Source organism: Schistocerca nitens, chromosome 4 (assembly GCF_023898315.1).
Source record: "Schistocerca nitens isolate TAMUIC-IGC-003100 chromosome 4, iqSchNite1.1, whole genome shotgun sequence".
Taxonomy (NCBI): Eukaryota; Metazoa; Arthropoda; class Insecta; order Orthoptera; family Acrididae; genus Schistocerca; species Schistocerca nitens.
The window spans coordinates 28,743,917-28,764,668 of NC_064617.1; positions in this window are offsets into that span (position 1 = coordinate 28,743,917).

Consider the following 20,752-nt stretch of genomic DNA (forward strand, 5'->3'; position numbering starts at 1 on the left):
GTTCTTTTCGTGAATCGCTAGTGAGGAAACTTAGAGAACCAGCATTTGAGGCTGACTGCAGTACAATTTCACTGCCGCCAACTTATATTTCGCGGAAATACCACTAAGATAAGATAAGAGAGATTAGAGCTCGTTCAGAGGCATATAGGCATTTTTCCCTCGTTCTGTTTGGGAGTGGAACAGGGATGCTAGTTGTGGTACGAGGTACCCTCCGCCAAGCACCGTATGGTGGATTGAGAAGTATGTATGTAGATGTAGATCATTTCGAAACTAATTATGTCCTAAAAATATAATGCGGTTGGAACAGCAAAAAAAAAAAAATTGCAAACTCTGAACAGCATTCTAAATTTGGAGTCTTGATACCAAACCTGTAAGTCAAAGTCTGTAATAATTTTTTGTTCATTTCTTCTTGTGTGTTTGACGCATTTGTGAAAAATGTAACTATAGATAGCTGTAACACGATATCTTTTTTAAAACTTCTTACTACTCATATCACTCACCGGGCTAACCAACAATTCGTAATTGGAGTTAGCTTAGTCTCTTGCTAAGAGTTCTCTCTTCTTTCAGTTTGCCTCCTCTCGAGGATCGGGGGGGGGGGGGGGGGGGGGCGAAGGGCGATGAGAGGTGCCGAGTCTGGTACAGCTCCTTGGGAAGAAAGGAAAAGAAACAAAGAAGCAGCTCTTGGCAACTGGAATGTGTCATTACTTTTGAATACATTATAGGAGTGGGAGTGGTCAATGTGTTACAAATATTTACTATTAAAAACAGTCTTTACGATTTATTTATCAAGGTGACCAGTTTCGACCACTGCTGTGGTCATCTTCAGACCATTGAGTAGGAACCTATTTCTATTGGAGGAAGAGGTTCATACTCAATGGTCTGAAGATGACCACAGCAGTGGACGAAACCGGTCACCTTGATAAATAATTTGTGATTGTTTTTAATAGTAAATATTTGGAATGTGTCATGCCTCGTGCCACGACTGGGTCTGGCCGCTCAAAAAACAGCCCTAGATTACAGAACTGGCCTGGCAGACTGTCTTGTAAGGGCAGAGAGGCCGGCTTGGGAGCAGGAACAGCGCTACGGGGCTCCCGGATTGTAACAGAAAGCCGCCTGGCCTAATGTTCCACATTCGGAGGGCACACGAAACTAGCGCGCGGCCACCAGCTTCTGTGCGCCTACAGCAATCCATTGACAAACTCCACTTTCTGCGCTGCAGTTTTGCATCTAGTGGTTCCCGAAGGAGGGAGTCGGAGACTAGGATTTAGTTCCCCATCCACGACGACGTCATTACAGACGAAGCATTCTCTCGGATGAGGAAAGAATGAGGGAGGTAACCGGATTGGCCTTCTGAAGGGAATCTTACAGAAATTCGCCTTAAGGAGTTAAAAAAGATGGACTACGTCGCTCGGTTATTGTATCTCCAGTGTTTTTCTTTTTTTCAGGTTTCCCTTCGACTGTATTCGAGTCCCTGTGGTGTTGCAGGTTACGCGGTCAGTACCTAGCCTGTCTGTGGCACGAGTCCGCCCCCACCGGCCGCCTCTATTAGGGGCGCTGTTCTCCTACACGGCGGGGGCGGCGGCGGGGCGGCCGGGGGTGGGCAATACGGCGATTACGCGCCGCCGCCCCCGGGGCTTTGTCGCTGGCCGCCGCCGGGCTCTGCGCTAATTGCTATTAACGGCCTCCGCATCGGTTGCGCCGCCTGGGCAAGTGTCCGGTGCGCCTCTCCGTACCGCTATTACGTAAGCATTCAACGTTACGGCGCGCCGAGCTCGCACGGGCGTAATAACGTTCCGTTCCCCAGTACGGGACAGGCTATGCGTGAAATTCTCGTAGCTCGTCTCAGCGATCATTGTGAATTCCGATACGGCAGCCTAATCGATTTCATAGCTTTATGTGGTTTTCCGCGACCTGTAGTTACCTAAGAAAACGTGTACAAGAACATCGTAGTTACAGAGACCACATATCAGCAGTAGTGAATAAGGCATCCATAATACTGAACATACTAAGAAGCACAGGAGGTACAAAATTCAGTGACGAGAGCGTACCGAAGTGTCGTATTCGCAGCTATATTTACTTCTGGAGTCAGCGCTTGCGTGTCGCTCAATGCAGACCAGTTGTGCCTCGACAGTATGAAGTGCTAGTGAGAATACCTGGGTCGTTTCCACCCACTTCAGTCGAGTCGTTACACAAGATGCCCCACGAGGAATAGTCAGTATTGAGGGATATGACAGGAACGATTACTCAAAGCAAACGAGTCTAATAAACATGAGCTCCAAAACGCACACTTCATCTTTAATGATGTGTGACAAATTTCTTCTACTGCAAGCTCTTTGCTTTCTATGTTTTCACAGGAGCTGGTACGGACCGAAACAAAAACCATTTGACTAGCACAGACGGCCTCTAAAATGTATACTTTAAGAGCTACGAACGCTTGTTCAGTACACGAAATGTGTTCCACAACAGAAAAGGTGCTCATTATTGTTATTGTTGTGGTCTTCAGTCCTGAGACTGGTTTGATGCAGCTCTCCATGCTACTCTATCCTGTGCAAGCTTCTTCATCTCCCAGTACCTACTGCAACCTACATCATTCTGAATCTGCTTAGTGTATTGATCTCTTGGTCTCCCTCTACGATTTTTACCCTCCACGCTGCCCTCCTATGCTAAATTTGTGATCCCTTGATGCATCAAAACATGTCTTACCAACCGATCCCTTTCTCTAGTCAAGTTGTGCCACAAACTTCTCTTCTCCCCAATCCTATTCAATACCTCCTCATTAGTTACGTGATCTACCCATCTAATCTTCAGCATTCTTCTGTAGCACCACATTTCGAAAGCTTCTATTCTCTTCTTGTCTAAACTATTTATCGTCCACGTTTCACTTCCATACATGGCTACACTCCATACAAATACTTTCAGAAACGAGTTCCTGACACTTAAATCTATACTCGATGTTAACAAATTTCTCTTCTTCAGAAACGCTTTCCTTGCCATTGCCAGTCTACATTTTATATCCTCTCTACTTCGACCATCATCAGTTATTTTGCTCCCTAAATAGCAAAACTCCTTTACTACTTTAAGTGTCTCATTTCCTAATCTAATCCCCTCAGCATCACCCGATTTAATTTGACTACATTCCATTATCCTCGTTTTGCTTTTGTTGATGTTCATCTTATATCCTCCTTCCAAGACACTGTCCATTCCGTTCAACTGCTCTTCCAAGTCCTTTGCTGTCTCTGACAGAATTACAATGTCATCGGCGAACCTCAAAGTTTTTATTTCTTCTCCATGGATTTTAATACCTACTCCGAATTTTTCTTTTGTTTCCTTTACTGCTTGCTCAATATACAGATTGAATAACATCGGGAAAAGGCTACAACCCTGTCTCACTCCTTTCCCAACCACTGCTTCCCTTTCATGCCCCTCGACTCTTATAACTGCCATCTGGTGTCTGTACAAATCGTAAATAGCCTTTCGCTCCCTGTATTTTACCCCTGCCACCTTCAGAATTTGAAAGAGAGTATTCCAGTTAACATTGTCAAAAGCTTTCTCTAAGTCTACAAATGCTAGAAACGTAGGTTTGCCTTTCCTTAATCTTTCTTCTAAGGTAAGTCGTAGGGTCAGTATTGCCTCACGTGTTCCAACATTTCTACGGAATCCAAACTGATCTTCTTCGAGGAAGGCTTCTATCAGTTTTTCCATTCGTCTGTAAAGAATTCGCGTTAGTATTTTGCAGCTGTGACTTATTAAACTGATAGTTCGGTAATTTTCACATCTGTCAACACCTGCTTTCTTTGGGATTGGAATTATTATATTCTTCTTGAAGTCTGTGGGTATTTCGCCTGTCTCATAAATCTTGCTCACCAGATGGTAGAGTTTTGTCATGACTGGCGCTCCCAAGGCCATCAGTAGTTGTAATGGAATGTTGTCTACTCCCGGGGTCTTGTTTCGACTTAGGTCTTTCAGTGCTCTGTCAAACTCTTCACGCAGTATCTTATCTCCCATTTCATCTTCACCTACATCCTCTTCCATTTCCATAATATTGTCCTCAAGTACATCGCCCTTGTATAAACCCTCTATATACTCCTTCCACCTTTCTGCCTTTCCTTCTTTGCTTAGAACTGGGTTGCCATCTGAGCTCTTGATATTCATACAAGTGGTTCTCTTCTCTCCAAAGGTCTCTTTAATTTTCCTGTAGGCAGTGTCTATCTTACCCCTAGTGAGACAAGCCTCCACATCCTTACATTTGTCCTCTAGCCATCCCTGCTTAGCCATTTTGCACTTCCTGTCGATCTCATTTTTGAGACGTTTGTATTCCTTTTTGCCTGCTTCATTTACTGCATTTTTTATTTTCTCCTTTCATCAATTAAATTCAATATTTCTTCTGTTACCCAAGGATTTCTATTAGCCCTCGTCTTTTTACCTACTTGATCCTCTGCTGCCTTCACTACTTCATCCCTCAGAGCTACCCATTCTTCTTCTACTGTATTTCTTTCCCCCATTCCTGTCAATTGTTCCCTTATTCTCTCCCTGAAACTCTCTACAACCTCTGGTTCTTTCAGTTTATCCAGGTCCCATCTCCTTAAATTCCCACCTTTTTGCAGTTTCTTCAGTTTCAATCTGCAGTTCATAACCAATAGATTGTGGTCAGAATCCACATCTGCTCCTGGAAATGTCTTACAATTTAAAACCTGGTTCCTAAATCTCTGTCTTACCATTATATAATCTATCTGATACCTTTTAGTATCTCCAGGATTCTTCCAGGTATACAACCTTCGTTTATGATTCTTGAACCAAGTGTTAGCTATGATTAAGTTATGCTCTGTGCAAAATTCTACAAGTCGGCTTCCTCTTTCATTTCTTCCCCCCAATCCATATTCACCTACTATGTTTCCTTCTCTCCCTTTTCCTACTGACGAATTCCAGTCACCCATGACTATTAAATTTTCGTCTCCCTTCACTACGTGAATAATTTCTTTTACCTCGTCATACATTTCATCAATTTCTTCATCATCTGCAGAGCTAGTTGGCATATAAACTTGTACTACTGTAGTAGGCATGGGCTTTGTGTCTATCTTGGCCACAATAATGCGTTCACTATGCTGTTTGTAGTAGCTAACCCGCACTCCTATTTTTTTATTCATTATTAAACCTACTCCTGCATTACCCCTATTTGATTTTGTATTTATAAATCTGTAATCACCTGACCAAAAGTCTTGTTCTTCCTGCCACCGAACTTCACTAATTCCCACTGTATCTAACTTTAACCTATCCATTTCCCTTTTTAAATTTTCTAACCTACCTGCCCGATTAATTGATCTGACATTCCACGCTCCGATCCGTAGAATGCCAGTTTTCTTTCTCCTGATAACGACGTCCTCTTGAGTAGTCCCCGCCCGGAGATCCGAATGGGGGATTATTTTACCTCCGGAATATTTTACCCAAGAGGACGCCATCATCATTTAATCATACAGTAAAGCTGCATGTCCTCGGGAAAAATTACGGCTGTAGTTTCCCCTTGCTTTCAGCCGTTCGCAGTACCAGCACAGCAAGGCCGTTTTGGTTAATGTTACAAGGCCAGATCAGTCAATCATCCAGACTGTTGCCCCTGCAACTACTGAAAAGGCTGCTGCCCCTCTTCAGGAACCACATGTTTGTCTGGCCTCTCAACAGATACCCCTCCGTTGTGGTTGCACCTACGGTACGGCCATCTGTATCGCTGAGGCACAGAAGCCTCCCCACCAACGGCAAGGTCCATGGTTCATGGGGGAAGAAGGTGCTCATAGCTCTTAAGAAATCCGGTTTACAGCGCACGCCTACTGAAAAATGACTTTTGGTAGGCGTCTAGCACGTCTCGAAATACGGAAAGCAAAGAGCCTCTAACACAAGAAATTTGTTTGACAGTAACCGTTAAGGTATGCATTTTAGAGTCTGTGTATACTGTACGTTTCTGCTTTGAATGATCGTTCCTGTCATATCCCTCAATACCTCATTCCTACTACTACACCCTGCAGCTGGTTCTTGGGAATGTGCCCGGTAGACATCGCTGTAAGCTGCACTGCTGCTTCACACTGGCTAAAAGACGGAAGTACTGAGAGTGCCCACCACATAACTAGTGTTATGATCTTCAATAAACTCCACTTAAAAAATTGTAGGATAAGTACGTGGCAGAGTCTCCCGGCACTACTCATAAGGGCCGGCACCTTTACTCTCTGTTCTCCGATCCCGCTAGGGACACGGTACATCTTTTGGCATACCACGGCCTGTATCCCTCTCATCTCGAACTACTGAAACACAGGCCGTAGGAGACGTTCATTATGTCGGACAATGGTATAAACCTTTGGGGTTTGCTGGAATTTACCATTAAACACACGACTTCGTGAGTTTCCTCCATAGCAGGGACTCAGGATATCACGCACGAGTGAGAGTATGCTGCAACTCTACCTATTGTGAAGTCTAGTTATCTCCCAAACATGTTTCACCATCGTGTGGCTTGATGGTAATTGCGACTGTCGGACAAGTATGTCCATTTGATGTGTTGAACTATGCACTCTCTTGAAATTGGTTACACAGAAGAAACTGTGCAGTCTTCAGTGCAAAGTAAAGGGATGTTTAAAACAGTAAATGACAGCCAGTGTGCCAGAACGCTGTGAACCAGAAAATTGTTGATGGCTATGCATATTATTGCAACTAAATATTCGAGTATTTTAGACAGAAGCATTATGGTATCTGCTCATCGTTTTGGAGACTACTTCTACAGCCAGCTTGTCTATTGAGCTTGTCTGCACAGGTGGTTCCCTTGCTAAATGTTCTACCTCTGAAAATGGTAGATTTCGGTATGTTCACTAATTCTGTTTTAGTAGCCAGTCAAACAGCTGCTTTTGTTATTTAGTACACTGGCCATTACATGTAGAACGAAATGTAGGCAAAATTTCTGCACCAGCAACATGTATCGGTAGGTACAAAGTTCGTAAACATGGCCGAACCATCTACTGCGGAGAGAGTAGGGCTGCGCAGGGGTTTCCTTCCTTACTGCTGGCTGTTAACACGGCCTGCCCAACACGCAGCGGCCTAACCCAATCACCAGGAAGACAAGACCGCTGTTGGAAACTCGCCAACTGCCTGGCGCCAGGAATGTGGCGCGCGCCAGTCGGGGCTAAATTGTAGTAAGCAGTGCGTTGCTAGTCTGTAGATTGCAAAATACGGAGAGAAAACGACGATGAATACGCAGATAACGCATTTTACATAACGACGATTTAGAATTCTTTTACTACACGTCGATGGTCACAAAGTTTTTTGTCATCAAACTACCCGTTTGGGTCTACAATGACCATCTTCAGATCTGTTTTACAAAAATATGTTTTTATAAAACAGATATGAAGACGGTCATTATAGGCCGAAACCGGGATTCTAATGACAAAAAATTTGATACCGTAGACGATTAGTAAAGGAAATTTATTCTATATTCGGGTCACTGTTCCATACGCGACCACGTCGCAGCCTGTGTAACGACGATTTGACAAATACGGTACTTCAAATACGTCTACCATTACCCGAAGGAATACTAATTAACGAATAATGTATGTGCTTTAGAGTATAAAGAATACAAGTGCGCCTCAGCGAAAGTGACATCCCACTGCACATACCCATCATTCACAGAAAACTGCAAAATTGCCGTATCACTTTCATTTTACAACCTGAAGTTCAGCTTCTACTATTAGTGAAAATGTACTGAGGTACGAGGAGCTCAGGACGTGTTCAGTGGAATGAACACTCTAATGCGTACGTGACGTAGACCAGCAATAGAAAGACGGGAGTAAAGAGGAGCAGCAGAAATGAGAGTACCGATAAACTTAGCAGCAAAAGTGTGCATCACGAAGTAGACGAAGTTAAGGAATGCTGATATTTTGGAAGTAAAATCTGACGGACCGAGCAAAGAGGACGTAAAAACAATCAAAGGCGAAGAGGGCATTCCCGGCCAAGAGATGTCCACTAGTATTAAACATCGGCCTTAATCTGAGGAAGAAATTTCCAAGAATTTACTTATGGAGTACAAAAGTGTGTCTTAGTGAATCATTGTCTACGGGAAAACAAGAAGAGAAGATCATGTAAGTGTTCGAGACGTCTTGCTATGACAGGGTTTTGAAAATTATGTGGGGTGAAGGAGAGGAGACACACAAGGAAAATACAGACAAGATAATAACCCTGACAAGATGATAGGACATGTGTTAAGACGCCAGGGTGTTACTGTGCTGGTAGTAGAGGGGACTGTAGAGTGTAAAGGCTATAGTGCAAGACGGAGACTGGAACACACCCCACAAATAGCTGAGGGCGTAGGGTACAAGTGTTTTTGGCAGATGAGGTGCTTCGCACAAGAGAAGAAATTGGGACTGGTCTTTAGAAGACAGCAGAAAAAAAAATAGCAGCACCTCCCTTTCGATCCTCAGTAAGGCAGACAGAATTCAAAAACACTAGTTTTGAATGAAGAATCACACAGCAAATGACGTGAAGTAGATGGTCCAAATGGCTCTAAGCACTATAGGACTTAACATCTGAGGTCATCAGTCCTCTAGACTTAACATCGGAGGTCATCAGTCCCCTAGAACTTAGAACTACTTAAACCCAACTAACCTAAGGACATCACACACATCCATGCCCGAGGCAGGATTCGAACTTGCGACCGTAGCAGCAGAGCGGTTCCGGACTGAAGCGCCTAGAACCGCTTGGCCACAACGGCCGGTGGTGTGAAGTAGAAGCACCGTTTGGGCATTGGGGTACTGAAAGAAAACAGTACAAGAAATGATTAAAATTTTCGCTCAGGAGATGGTCGATGAAGGCTGTCTGAGACTTGAAATGCAGTCTTTCGTGACCGGTGCCCATATCCTTGGGTCGACGCTTTTCTGGGAATATTTTTCTGCCTAGCCTTTCGTCTCCACTACTGGAGCCATTCTCGGAGGTTGTGGAGACGTAGCTAATCAATATCATTTAATTTTTCGTTCTTCGTGGCAATGCAAACAACGAAATCTTTCAGCCCAGTTATGTTTCGCCAGATACACCCAACCATCAGCTTGTCATATTTTACTGAATTCTGAATGATACAACTTGTTTAACAGAACAAATAATGAGCGAAAAACTAGATTTAGAATCATTTTATAATCTACGGTATTCTTTATCTTAGTTTCCAAAAGGTTCTTCTTTGTAGGACATTAATTAAGTGGCCAGTTGCAGCAACATGATGTTTTTAGGAAACTGGATGACGAGCGACGACTTTTTGTTTAACAGTAACTTCGCTGGCCGGAAAATACTACAATGATATTTTATGATCACTTACAATTTTATTCCTTTCATTTCTCCTCATCCGTGAGTTTCGCTCTTTAAAAAGTAGGTGCATAAAAACGGTGAATTTAATTTTGAAACTTCCTGGCAGATCAAAACTGTGTGCACACAGTTTTGATCTGCCAGAAAGTTTCATATCAGCGCACACTCCGCTGCTGAGTGAAATTCTCATTCTGGAATTTAATTTTGCTAAACAGCTCAGGCAAGTGTGCGTGTTCCGAGCTTACGTTCGAGTATTTTCCTGTTGGTTCTAGAGCCTCATTTGGGCCGTGTTCCTTACTTTTCTTTTCGCAAGTGCTTCCTTCTTTCCTTCCTCCCTGTGAAACGGCGAAACAACGACGGAAATAAAAGTTCAGGAGAGGCAGTTAAAACTGAGGATGGAAGGATATCGACGACGATATTCGCTGACGACAGTTCTCCCCTCACACAGGAAGGCTCCATACACGGCCAGAGAATTAGGATCATATTTGGCAGGTAGCTTGTGTACAGCTTAAAATGAAAGACTAGGATGTTTCAGCTCAACAGCCCTCCCCCCTGCCCCTTTCTGAGAAAACCGCTCCTAAATTTCACGATATGCAATCGACTCAAAATTGACAAGACCGACAAACAATTGAAAATATCATACATGGGGGCCGCGAACGCGGACTTTCCTAGAACTCGAAGAAGAAAATTTTTCTGAATGCCACTTGTTTATCCACAAGGTGAACGCTGGAGCAGCTGCTAAGACATGCATGTGTGGAGCGGATAACCCATGTTCGATTGCTATACGAAGGTTTTTTTTCCGTTTGCACTTTTTCCATTTAGAAATTGATAGGAATGGGAGATATAATAAGGTAAGTAAATCAGTAAGAAATGAAAACGATGTGGGGAAACAAATTTCTCAAATGAGCTGCATCAGTAAAGAATTAAAATTTTGATCTCCGTTTCACGAAAACAGCTGCGAGTAGAGTGCTGAGAAGACGAGCATTCGAGGACAGTTTATCGCATAAGGGAGAAAAGTGAACCTTTCTTGCAGTTGGTAGCATAATGACGCATTCGTAAACGAAACGGTACTGCGCCTGGATAATTGTTACCTAAAACTTTCCTTTGCTCGTAAGAAATTAACGATTAATCTGGTCCTCGCGGTATAGGAGAGGTGAATCCTGTAATCGCCTCGTTAAGAAATGTTTACATCATTTGCTCCAAACCTGGTGAATTGACAAACAAAATTTTCAAAACTTATTTCGGGAATACTTTAAAACCTTACGTTGCTGATAAGAAGTTTTGTCTGATAGCAGATTCCTGCGGTGGACAAACCAATAACGCCTTGTGTAGCAGTATGTTTATGGACTACGAGGGTGAACCCATTTGCACGGTGGAAGTAATACCGCATCTGTGAGCCTGCCGTGTGATGTTTGTTCTTACCACCAAGTTAAAAGTTTTTTTTCGAGGCTTCAAAATTGTAATCAGCTTCTGGAAACCCAGCGTCAATTGCACAACGCCGCGGATGGAATAATGATTCAATGATCCATTTTCAGAACCGATTACTCGGGAAATGTCACTGTATGTGTTGTTGGCATCAAAATTAATTCCAGAAAAATAAATATTTCAAAACGTAAACCAAGTCTTTTACGCACTGAACCATCGAGAGGAACTATATAATTGCGCGAAGATTGGATTAATTAGACTTCCTTGGTGCGGCGAGATGATTTTCTTCGAATTTTTGTATGAACGTACCATCAATCTAGTTGTTCGAAACAGATCGAGGACGTGAAACAGCGCTGTAAAGCGACCAGGATTTCAGTCCTTAGCAATCCATGTCGTTTAGAGGACATGTAACAGAGTGACTGGAAGAGCCGTTCTAAAAGGACCAGGATTACATTTCTAATTTTATAGTAATCCATGTCGTTTGAGATATTTGTTTGCCTACCTTCTGAGCACTCCTTACTGATTTACGTACTTTATTAACTTTCCTATTTCTAACAATTTCGAAACGGAAGAAATACAAATCAAAAATGAATGTTCTTGGGAGTCGAAAACATATTCCCTCCTCCCAGCCAGATGCCTTGGTCACGACGCATGCACTAGAGGCAAACAAAAAATTTTCCTTCCTCGATATGTGGGGAAAAAACTCGTTCCTGAATACAATATGTGTGGTATCAATAGCTACGATGCCACGGCGTAGGTGCAAGTTCGTAGGTTGGCACTCCATTTAGTGAAGATCACCATTAAATAACATACTGATATTTGGGAGCGATGGTTGCATGGGATACCGCCCATATTCGAGCAGGGAAATATTCCTTGCCAAAGCTTTAAAAACATGCGCGGTGTCCTACAAAACAGAAAAAAGAGGACGACCGGAAAGTATTTTTGTTTTAAATGTACGTAACCTGCTTTGTTCCTAAATTCAGAGCCTACACTGGAAATAAGAAAGGAGCAGTAGATTACATTATTACAACGTGTGGCGCAATCCAATGCAAACCAAACGGAATTAGTCCTACAGTGAAACATTGCACCAAAAACACGTCGGAGGTTGGTGCATATTCTGGTTGCACACACCACACATACGAAAACAATTAAAGCCCCTAAGACTGGTGCACGCAGCTCTCGGCAGGTGGCGTCTCCTGGCTTTGAGGTACGAAAGTGTACAGCTGCTAAATCCTATCAGAGCAAAAACCATGACAGGTATTACAGATGACTGGTGTTCTAAACAATTGGTAAAAAAATGCATATATTAATAGCTGGAATAATCAGGGCGAATTGAAAAGTAAAGTATACATAAATACATTGCTATAAGGGGAAGCATAAAAGTACGTAGGGGAGCTAAGAATACCATATTTGAGTGTCCCAAGTGGTATTATAGCTAATAACAACATTGTACATACGCGGATCTCTCCTCCTCCACCCAAAGCACGAGACCTGTCACTACTGACTTACTGTCAATATTGTGTCCGGATGCCGAGAATGTGCGGTATCTTAATCATGTGATGTTGTTGTTGTTGTTGTGGTCTTCAGTCCTGAGACTGGTTTGATGCAGCTCTCCATGCTACTCTATCCTGTGCAAGCTTCTTCATCTCCAAGTACCTACTGCAACCTACATCCTTCTGTATCTGTTTAGTGTATTCATCTCTTGGTCTCCCTCTACGATTTTTACCCTCCACGCTGCCCTCCAATACCAAATTGGTGATCCCTTGATGCCTCAGAACATGTCCTACCAACCGATCCCTTCCTTTAGTCAAGTTGTGCCATAAACTTCTCTTCTCCCCAATACTATTCAATACCTCCTCATTAGTTACATGATCTACCCATCTAATCTTCAGCATTATTCTGTAGCACCACATTTCGAAAGCTTCTATTCTCTTCTTGTCCAAACTAGTTATCGTCCATGTTTCACTTCCATACTCCGTACAAATACTTTCAGAAACGACTTCCTGACACTTCAATCTATACTCGATGTTAACACATTTCTGTTCTTCAGAAATGCTTTCCTTGCCATTGCCAGTCTACAATTTATATCCTCTCTACTTCGACCATCATCAGTTATTTTGCTCCCCTAAGAGCAAAACTCCTTTACTACTTTAAGTGTCTCATTTCCTAATCTAATTGGTTCAAAGGGCTCTGAGCACTATGGGACTCAACTGCTGAGGTTATTAGTCCCCTAGAACTTAGAACTAGTTAAACCTAACTAACCTAAGGACATCACAAACATCCATGCCCGAGGCAGGATTCGAACCTGCGACCGTAGCGGTCTTGCGGTTCCATGCTGCAGCGCCTTTAACCGCACGACCACTTCGGCCGGCTCCTAATCTAATTCCCTCAGCATCACCCGACTTAATGCGACTACATTCCATTATCCTCGTTTTTCTTTTGTGAAGTTCATCTTACATCCTTCTGTATCTGTTTAGTGTACTCATCTCTTGGCCTCCCTCTACGAAATCATAAAACACACTTAAGTAGGACACTATAAAAGCAGACATTAACATAAAGTACTTGTATACTACACAGACACAGCAAGAAAACGTAAGAGAAATACATGGGCAAACCCATGCACCCGCCTTGGGGAATTCCAGCAATCAGATGGACAAACTTCGGAAGGACTGGTTGAAATTGTGTCGAAGGAAAGGAAAATTGGAGGAACAACTATACACCGACAAATATGCCGGAGATCAATGACAGAGAAGAATACAGGGAAAGATTAGTGACACCAGTGGAGCCGACAGGAGAAACGGAAACTGAAGATCTCGGAAGAACAGGGAGAGAGAAGAAAAGAAAGAATTAAGAGGTTCTGGGAGAAGAAGAGGAAAATGCAGTCTACGAAGGGGCTACCCGTGGCCCTACAGAGGCCGTAACGCAAGAAGAAGAAGAAGAAGACATAGCAATGTTAAAAACTGCCAGTGTTAACTATATGGCGCACAAGCAAAACACTGAGATCCCTCACTGCAGAACCCGATAGCAAGAATCAAAATTAAAAATCACACTTCCTGATAATAATAAACCTTTTTGGTAAAAACATAGAATTTCATCTGCGCATAAGCGCCAGTGGCAGCTATATGTTACAGGATGCGTAGTAAGAATCCATAAACTTAAAAAAATTTTCATTCCCCTAGCCATAAGGGGCCTTCTTGCTAAAAATTTGAACATATATATACTAAGATGGTATCTGATCTTTCGGACATGTCCGAAAGAACAGATACCATCTTAGTATATATATATAGTTAAGGCTCACCGGCCACTTGACCATCTTCTTCTTCTGAGCGAATGCACAAACAGTGCCCGAACTCTTACGGGAATCGGCAACGCGCCGCGAGTAATGAGTATAATGGGCGGGGCAATACGTTGAGAATGTGGGTTTCGCGGGAGGCGTGCCAGAGATAAATCCTGCAGTCGCACTATCCTCTGTATCCTCGGTGGTTTAGATGGATAGAGCGTCTGCCATGTAAGCAGGAGATCCCGGGTTCGGGTCCCGGTCGGGGCAGACATTTTCATCTGTCCCCGTTGACGTATGTGAACGCCTGTAAGCAGCTAAGGGTGTTCATTTCATTGTAAAAATTTGAACTTACGCCAGCAAAAGAGCGCCAGTGGCAGTTACATGTCACAGCGTCCACAGTATAGAGCACCCACTATGTGTAAAAACTAAAAAAAAAAAAAACACGAATCAGTAAACTTAGAAATTTAAAGAGATGGCCTTTTGAATACTGTAGTAGGCGGCACGATTCAGTTGCCGGCGGAGATTTCCGCATTTGTGGTTTTGCCGCTCAGATGCCTGCCTGTAGCTGGCTGGCTACAGTTATTTGCCACTTCGCCTCCGTGGCGTGCCAGCGGAGCTTCGCCAAACACGCGGCCAGCACCCGCCTCTCTGTTCAGGCTGGGTCAAAACGGTGTGCGGCTGTGGCGGCAGAACGCGCTGTCGCCCGCCGGCCACGGTCGGCGTTGTGCAAACAGACCGCGGGCCGCGACCCGGCGCTCCAGCTGTTGAGCGAAGCTCACTTGTTACAGAGTGCTGGCAGCGGCTGCCGCTTTGTTGTTCCCTATAGGCAGAGGCATGCGTCACCTCGCAAGCGCTTACTGGGGCAACACAGCTCCGAGGCGTGAACCATTAACCGACGATTGCTTTTAATCCCACTGTATCCCGAACATCCGCTCGCAGTGCACTTTCCCGGTAGCAAAGCGGTATAAGAACAAAGCGCAAGAGCCATTTTCTTCTCCACCGCGGGCTGCTTCCAATAGTGAACGGTTGACGACAGAGTGATGGCAACTGTCAAAAGGTCGCACAGCTATTTTTCAAGAGCTCCAACTGCAATTAAAATACTATGTAATTTAATTTATTTTGTGTACCACAATAAACACCACTGCGCTTTGCACTGGCTTATGCAGACAATTAATGGGCACATACAGTTCACCGTGGACTGTCAAGCACGATGAACAGTTGCCAGTGGTGTAAGAAGCTTAAGTGACAGAAACAAGTGAATGCATTTTGAAACGAAATAAGCACGAGTTTAAGTAGAACAGGGTCTAAATGGCTCGAAGCACTATGGGACTTAACATGTGAGGTCATCACTCCCCTAGACTTAGAACTACTTAAACCTGACTAACCTAAGGACATCACACACATTCATGCCCGAGGCATGAATCGAACCTGCGACCGTAGCAGCAGCGTGGTTCCGGACTGAAGCGCCTAGAACCGCTCGGCCACAACGGCCGGCAGAACAGGGTTTTCGCTCCTGACAATTTAATACTGCGAAACGCAGTCCTGAAATGCATTTGATACATGAAACCCACATCATCTTCAAAACTAGTATCTTCCTGTGCTAATTCGATTAATAACTAACTTTTGTAACGAAAATTCCCCTTAAAACTACAAAACTGGAGGCGTAACGAAATTCTTTTAATATGCTACCGGCCTTAAACCGATAAAAAAAGTTCTTGGCATAGACGTTACTGAAAAACTAGTCCGGCACATATTTCCTCGTAAGAAACGTTCTGATCCTAGGTTTCTTCTTGATTTAAGACTATACTCAAAGGCGGAAAAATTTTCAGCTGAAACCTCCCGCTTGTGACCTGCACAAAAGAGCCCGTATGTTCAGCTCTAATCTTGCAAATCACATACATCGTTTCAAAAAGATCGTCAAGCACGTATGTTCTATTATTGCTTAGAATTACTTAAACTAGTACATATGCTTTAAATTAGCAAACCCAATGTAACTAATTTCAATAGGCTGTATATTTCAAATCTTCCCGACTCTAGGATTGATCGCTTTGAAGTTATTTTAGTGATTACTCCGAATCAATGCCTACGATGATTTAAGAATCCCCAGAAACTGCTCTGCATCCATTGCATTTACCATCAACCGCCGTACGGGGGTTATCTTTGATCTCCTTAGAGCCACAATTCAGGGAGCGAAAGGTTATTTACAACCTGAACGGCAACGTGCCTGCAGTTATAAGAGCCGAACGGCATGGAACTAATTCAGAAGTAAGAGAGACGGGGTTGTAAGCTATCCCCGATGTTATTCAAGCTGCACATTGAGAAAGTAGAAAAGGAAAGCGAAGAAAAACTTGAGGAAGATATTAAAGCTCAGGAAGAAAAAATAAAAACTTTAAGTTTGCCGATGACATTGTAATTCTGTCACCAAAGGGCTTGGAGAAGCAATTCAACGAAATGATGAGTGTTGTGAGAAGTTTTAAGATAAACCACAACAAAAGCAAAATAATGGAAATGGAATGTAGTCGAATTAAACCAGACAATGCTGAAGGAATTAGCTTAGGAAACGAAACGCTGAACGCAGCACATGAGTTTTTGTATTTTGGAGCAATCGAGTTGGACAGAATATAACATGCAGGATGGTTACAGAAGAAAAATAATTTGTTAGCATCTATGATACGTCTATTCTGAAGACATTTGTCTGGAGTGTAACACTGAACGGAAGTCAATCATGGATGATTCCAAAGAAGGACAGAATAGTAACTTTTAAAATGTGGTGGTACAGAGGAATGCTGATAATTAGATGGGTAGATCGAGTAACTAATAAGGAGGTACTGAATCGAATTCCGGAGAAAAGAAATTTATGCCACAACGTGACGCTTTCTGGGACATCAACACACCATCAGTTTAGTACTGGGAGGGTGTGTGGGGGACAGAAATTGCAGAGGGAGACCACGAGTAGGTTGCAGTAGTTAGGCAGGGGAAGACGCTGGCATACGTCTTCGGACTGAAGACCACAACCACAAAAAACAACATGTCTCTTGCTTAGTTCCTCACCGTTTACGACCTGACAATTGGTAATCCTTTATAAAAGCGATGTATCTACGTTTTTCATGATATGCTTTGTTATCATTACGTTATTCTATGTTTTGAACTTTTATTTCCAGTGACGAATTCGTGATTTTGTTATGTGACGTCACTGACTTTATATCGCCTAATACGATGCTACAAATGTTTTTTCTGTGACCATATGAAATATTTACATGACGTTTTTCGTTAACACTCACATTAGTTAGCAGGATAGTGACAGTTTAAGTTTCTAATTCTCTTTATATGTTATTGCAACTGGTTTACAGGAACATGGCGATGGTCCGTGGACAAAAATAAAGTTCATCAGCAGCTCTTGACGGAAATGAGGACTTTCTTCAAATGTTTACGAGCAGTTTGACACCAGCTTCTGAAAATATATTACAGCTTTATGTCACAATTCCACTAACACTAAGGCAGTAGCGCAAACTAAGGAATTTTTGAGAATATTTGCTACAGATATTCCCACGGCTCTCAGAAACTGACTGATGTGGTGGAGTGACTCATCTAAATCCGGAGGTCTTCCTCTGCAGTAAAAGCTACAAAGTGTCACACTACCCAGGTAAATGCATTTTTTGGCATAGAGTTTAAAACGCATTCGCCCCTGGGGAGACATAAGCCACCACCCTTTCGCTCGGCCGAAGTTACGCTTACGTTCTACTGTGACCGAGAAGATCTGGAAGGAAGCTGGAACCCAAGCGCGTGCGAAAGGTCTTCATTTCCCGTTGACCTAGAATCATGAAATTTCGCAAGAAGCAAGGCTTCGCACTACAATCAAAAGAAAAATTCTGAAAATTTTTAATTTGTAACTATCACATGAAAAAAATATATTTTATGTTATTTGTTATCGGACTTCAAACCTGAAATTAAAATATTCTCGAAAGTATTGGAATCCCTGGAACCGACATGTTGCCAGTATCAATATCGATAACAGGGAAAAATTATCGAGATCATTGATTCCCGGGATGGATGAACTGTCTACACATAACTGAATCTGCACGGAACCCTTACTGTGGAAGTCCTATTCGTAATCTGACAACAGTTATTTGGGATCATTTACTGGCTTTACAAAAACAAATGTTGTACTTTTTGGATCATTTTCTCGAATCGCAGCTACGTCGCAGCCTGTGTTTTCTATTTCTTTACCTAACCATACATTATATATAGGGGATGAGCGAAAATATGGAAACACCAAAACCACAACACATTACCGTGCCTAATACGGTGTAGGAAAACCGTTGGCATCCAAAACAGCTACCACTCGCCTCGGAATGGGTAAACACAGGTGCCGTATGCTTATTACGAGATTCTTGTACCATTCTTCCTGCAAGATAATGGAGGTGGATAGCAATGACGCACCCGTCTCTCCACGGTAGATCAGAAATGCTCAACAGTGTTGAGACGTGGTAACTGTGGTGGCCAGGGAAGACGTGAAAGTTCCCCCTCGTGCTCACAATCCTCGGCGACGTGAAGCGTGTGAGCAGGGGCGTTGTCGTCTTGGAACATAGCATCACTTTTGCGGAACAAACATTGTTGCATGAGATAGATCTTACCAGTCAATATGATCACATAATTCTTGACAGTAACGTGACCTTGCAGAGTACCCCTGGGGCCCATAGAACACCACGATATGTCTACCGCAGTCATCACCGTACCCTCGCCTTTTGGGAACAGTGTGCAGCAAGACTCATTCGACCAAAGGATTTGCATTTTGTTCTATTGCTCCATTGCCCAGGTATAATGGCTTCAGCACCACGGTTTCCGTTAACGGCGTGATGTGTTGTTTTGGGATCCCAGGTTGCCTTGCAGTTCCCTCCTTACGGTGCTCCTTTCGTGGTGTTTTGGTGCTGACAGGGTTGAAGAGTGCGACTTCCGCTTCTGCAGTGACTTTTGCAACTGCCGCCCTCTTGTTTTCCTTCAGGATCACTCGACGAATACTTTAGCCCGCTTTCTGGCATAGCAATAATGTGTTTTCCGCTTCCCCTTTAGGTGCTATAAATCTTCGATATGGTACCACTTGAAAGACCAAACACTTCAGCTAACTTGGTTGCGAATTCACCCACCATACGAGCACCAATTATCGGCCCACGTTCGAAGTCCGACGCAAAGCACTCACAACTACACAGAGCACTTTTCTGACCACGGCTGACACGTGAAACGCACTTAGGACAATCCACAGGTGCTGTTAGTGGTGAAATACAACAGCGCCACCTGCAGGCCTGGCCAGCATCTCTATTTATATTCAAGCATGTATTCTTCGCGGTGTGTCCCTATTTCTGTCCAACTCCCGTATCACTGCCAAGATATCCAGAATGTTTGACTAGTTGTATTGTTTGATTTTAACGACTATCTTTGTCCGAGTTTGGTGTTTACGTGTAAAAGCCACTGTTTTAATTTTTTGCGCCACAATTGTTATGTTTTGTTCGTAATTTTTCTTTCATTCAGTTAACGAAAAACCATCTGCAGATCATAAACTGGACTGACGACCATGTCGCAACGTTACTTCTCCACAGCTATTGATTCAGGGAAAAGGAGAAAGGAAAATCCGGTAATTGCTGAAATGATATGTCATTTTCGTTCTTCTTTAATGGTTGCTTCAAAAAGTTGCGGCCAGTAATTTTCTCTTACACCGGTCCAGTGCAGCCGCGTGAGCACGTCTACTCACGTCGACGTAGACAACCGGAACGTTTGGAGTACAATCTTTCTTCTATCTGTCTGGTTTGCCGTTCTACACAACTTTCTACATACTGTATATAAATGGAAATACCCTGCCTTCAAAATACAACAAAGAAAACCACGATACATAGATGCTTGCCGCATCATTTGAAACAACTTAAAATGTTTTGTACAAGAAATTAATATACCTCTACGTGGGCTCGTTCTGTAATCTGTAAAATATTTTGACCGTCATGGAGGATACTGCATCCACAATCGTTCTGCATAGATCGCCAAAGTCATAGACAACTGAAGCGAACAACCGCCGGAAAGATATCGAGAGAAGCCATGTCCGGAAACTGTGTTGGCCACTTGCTTGATGGATCGCGTCCTATCACTGTGGAAATGCTAGGTCCATGAAGTCGCGAATATGTGAACTATAGCGCGATGGTGCACCATCATGCTCGAAGATCAGAAGAATCTGAGGGACAGAAATTGCTCAGTCATGTCCAGACCGACGGTTCCCTTTATTGTCTACTCCATGAGGAAAAATCATCCTCGTACGCTGTCTTTCATGAACACACTGCTCACATTCACATTTTCACAATCTCGGATGCTTTCACGAAAAATGTGAACCCTTTCTGAACCCCAAATGCAAATGTTGCGCCGATTACCTTTCCCGTATGTGTGGAAGATTCTTCGTCAGAGAAAACCACATAACCTACATAATTGGGATTCTGTTCGATCTGGTCCCACACGGTAACAGAAAATTCGTTGCCAGCCTGTGAGTCGTTTTCTTTCAAAGCTCATGCAGTTTGAACTTTGTGTGCGTGCCATCTAAATTGTTTATGCAACACCTTATGAACCGCTGGTTTCATTGGGATTATTTGAAAGGTCTCTCTGATATCCCCTGTAATTTCATTAGAACTAGACTCACTTTCGGGAGGACGATGGTTCATACCTGCGTCCGGCAATTCTAATTTAGGTTTTCCG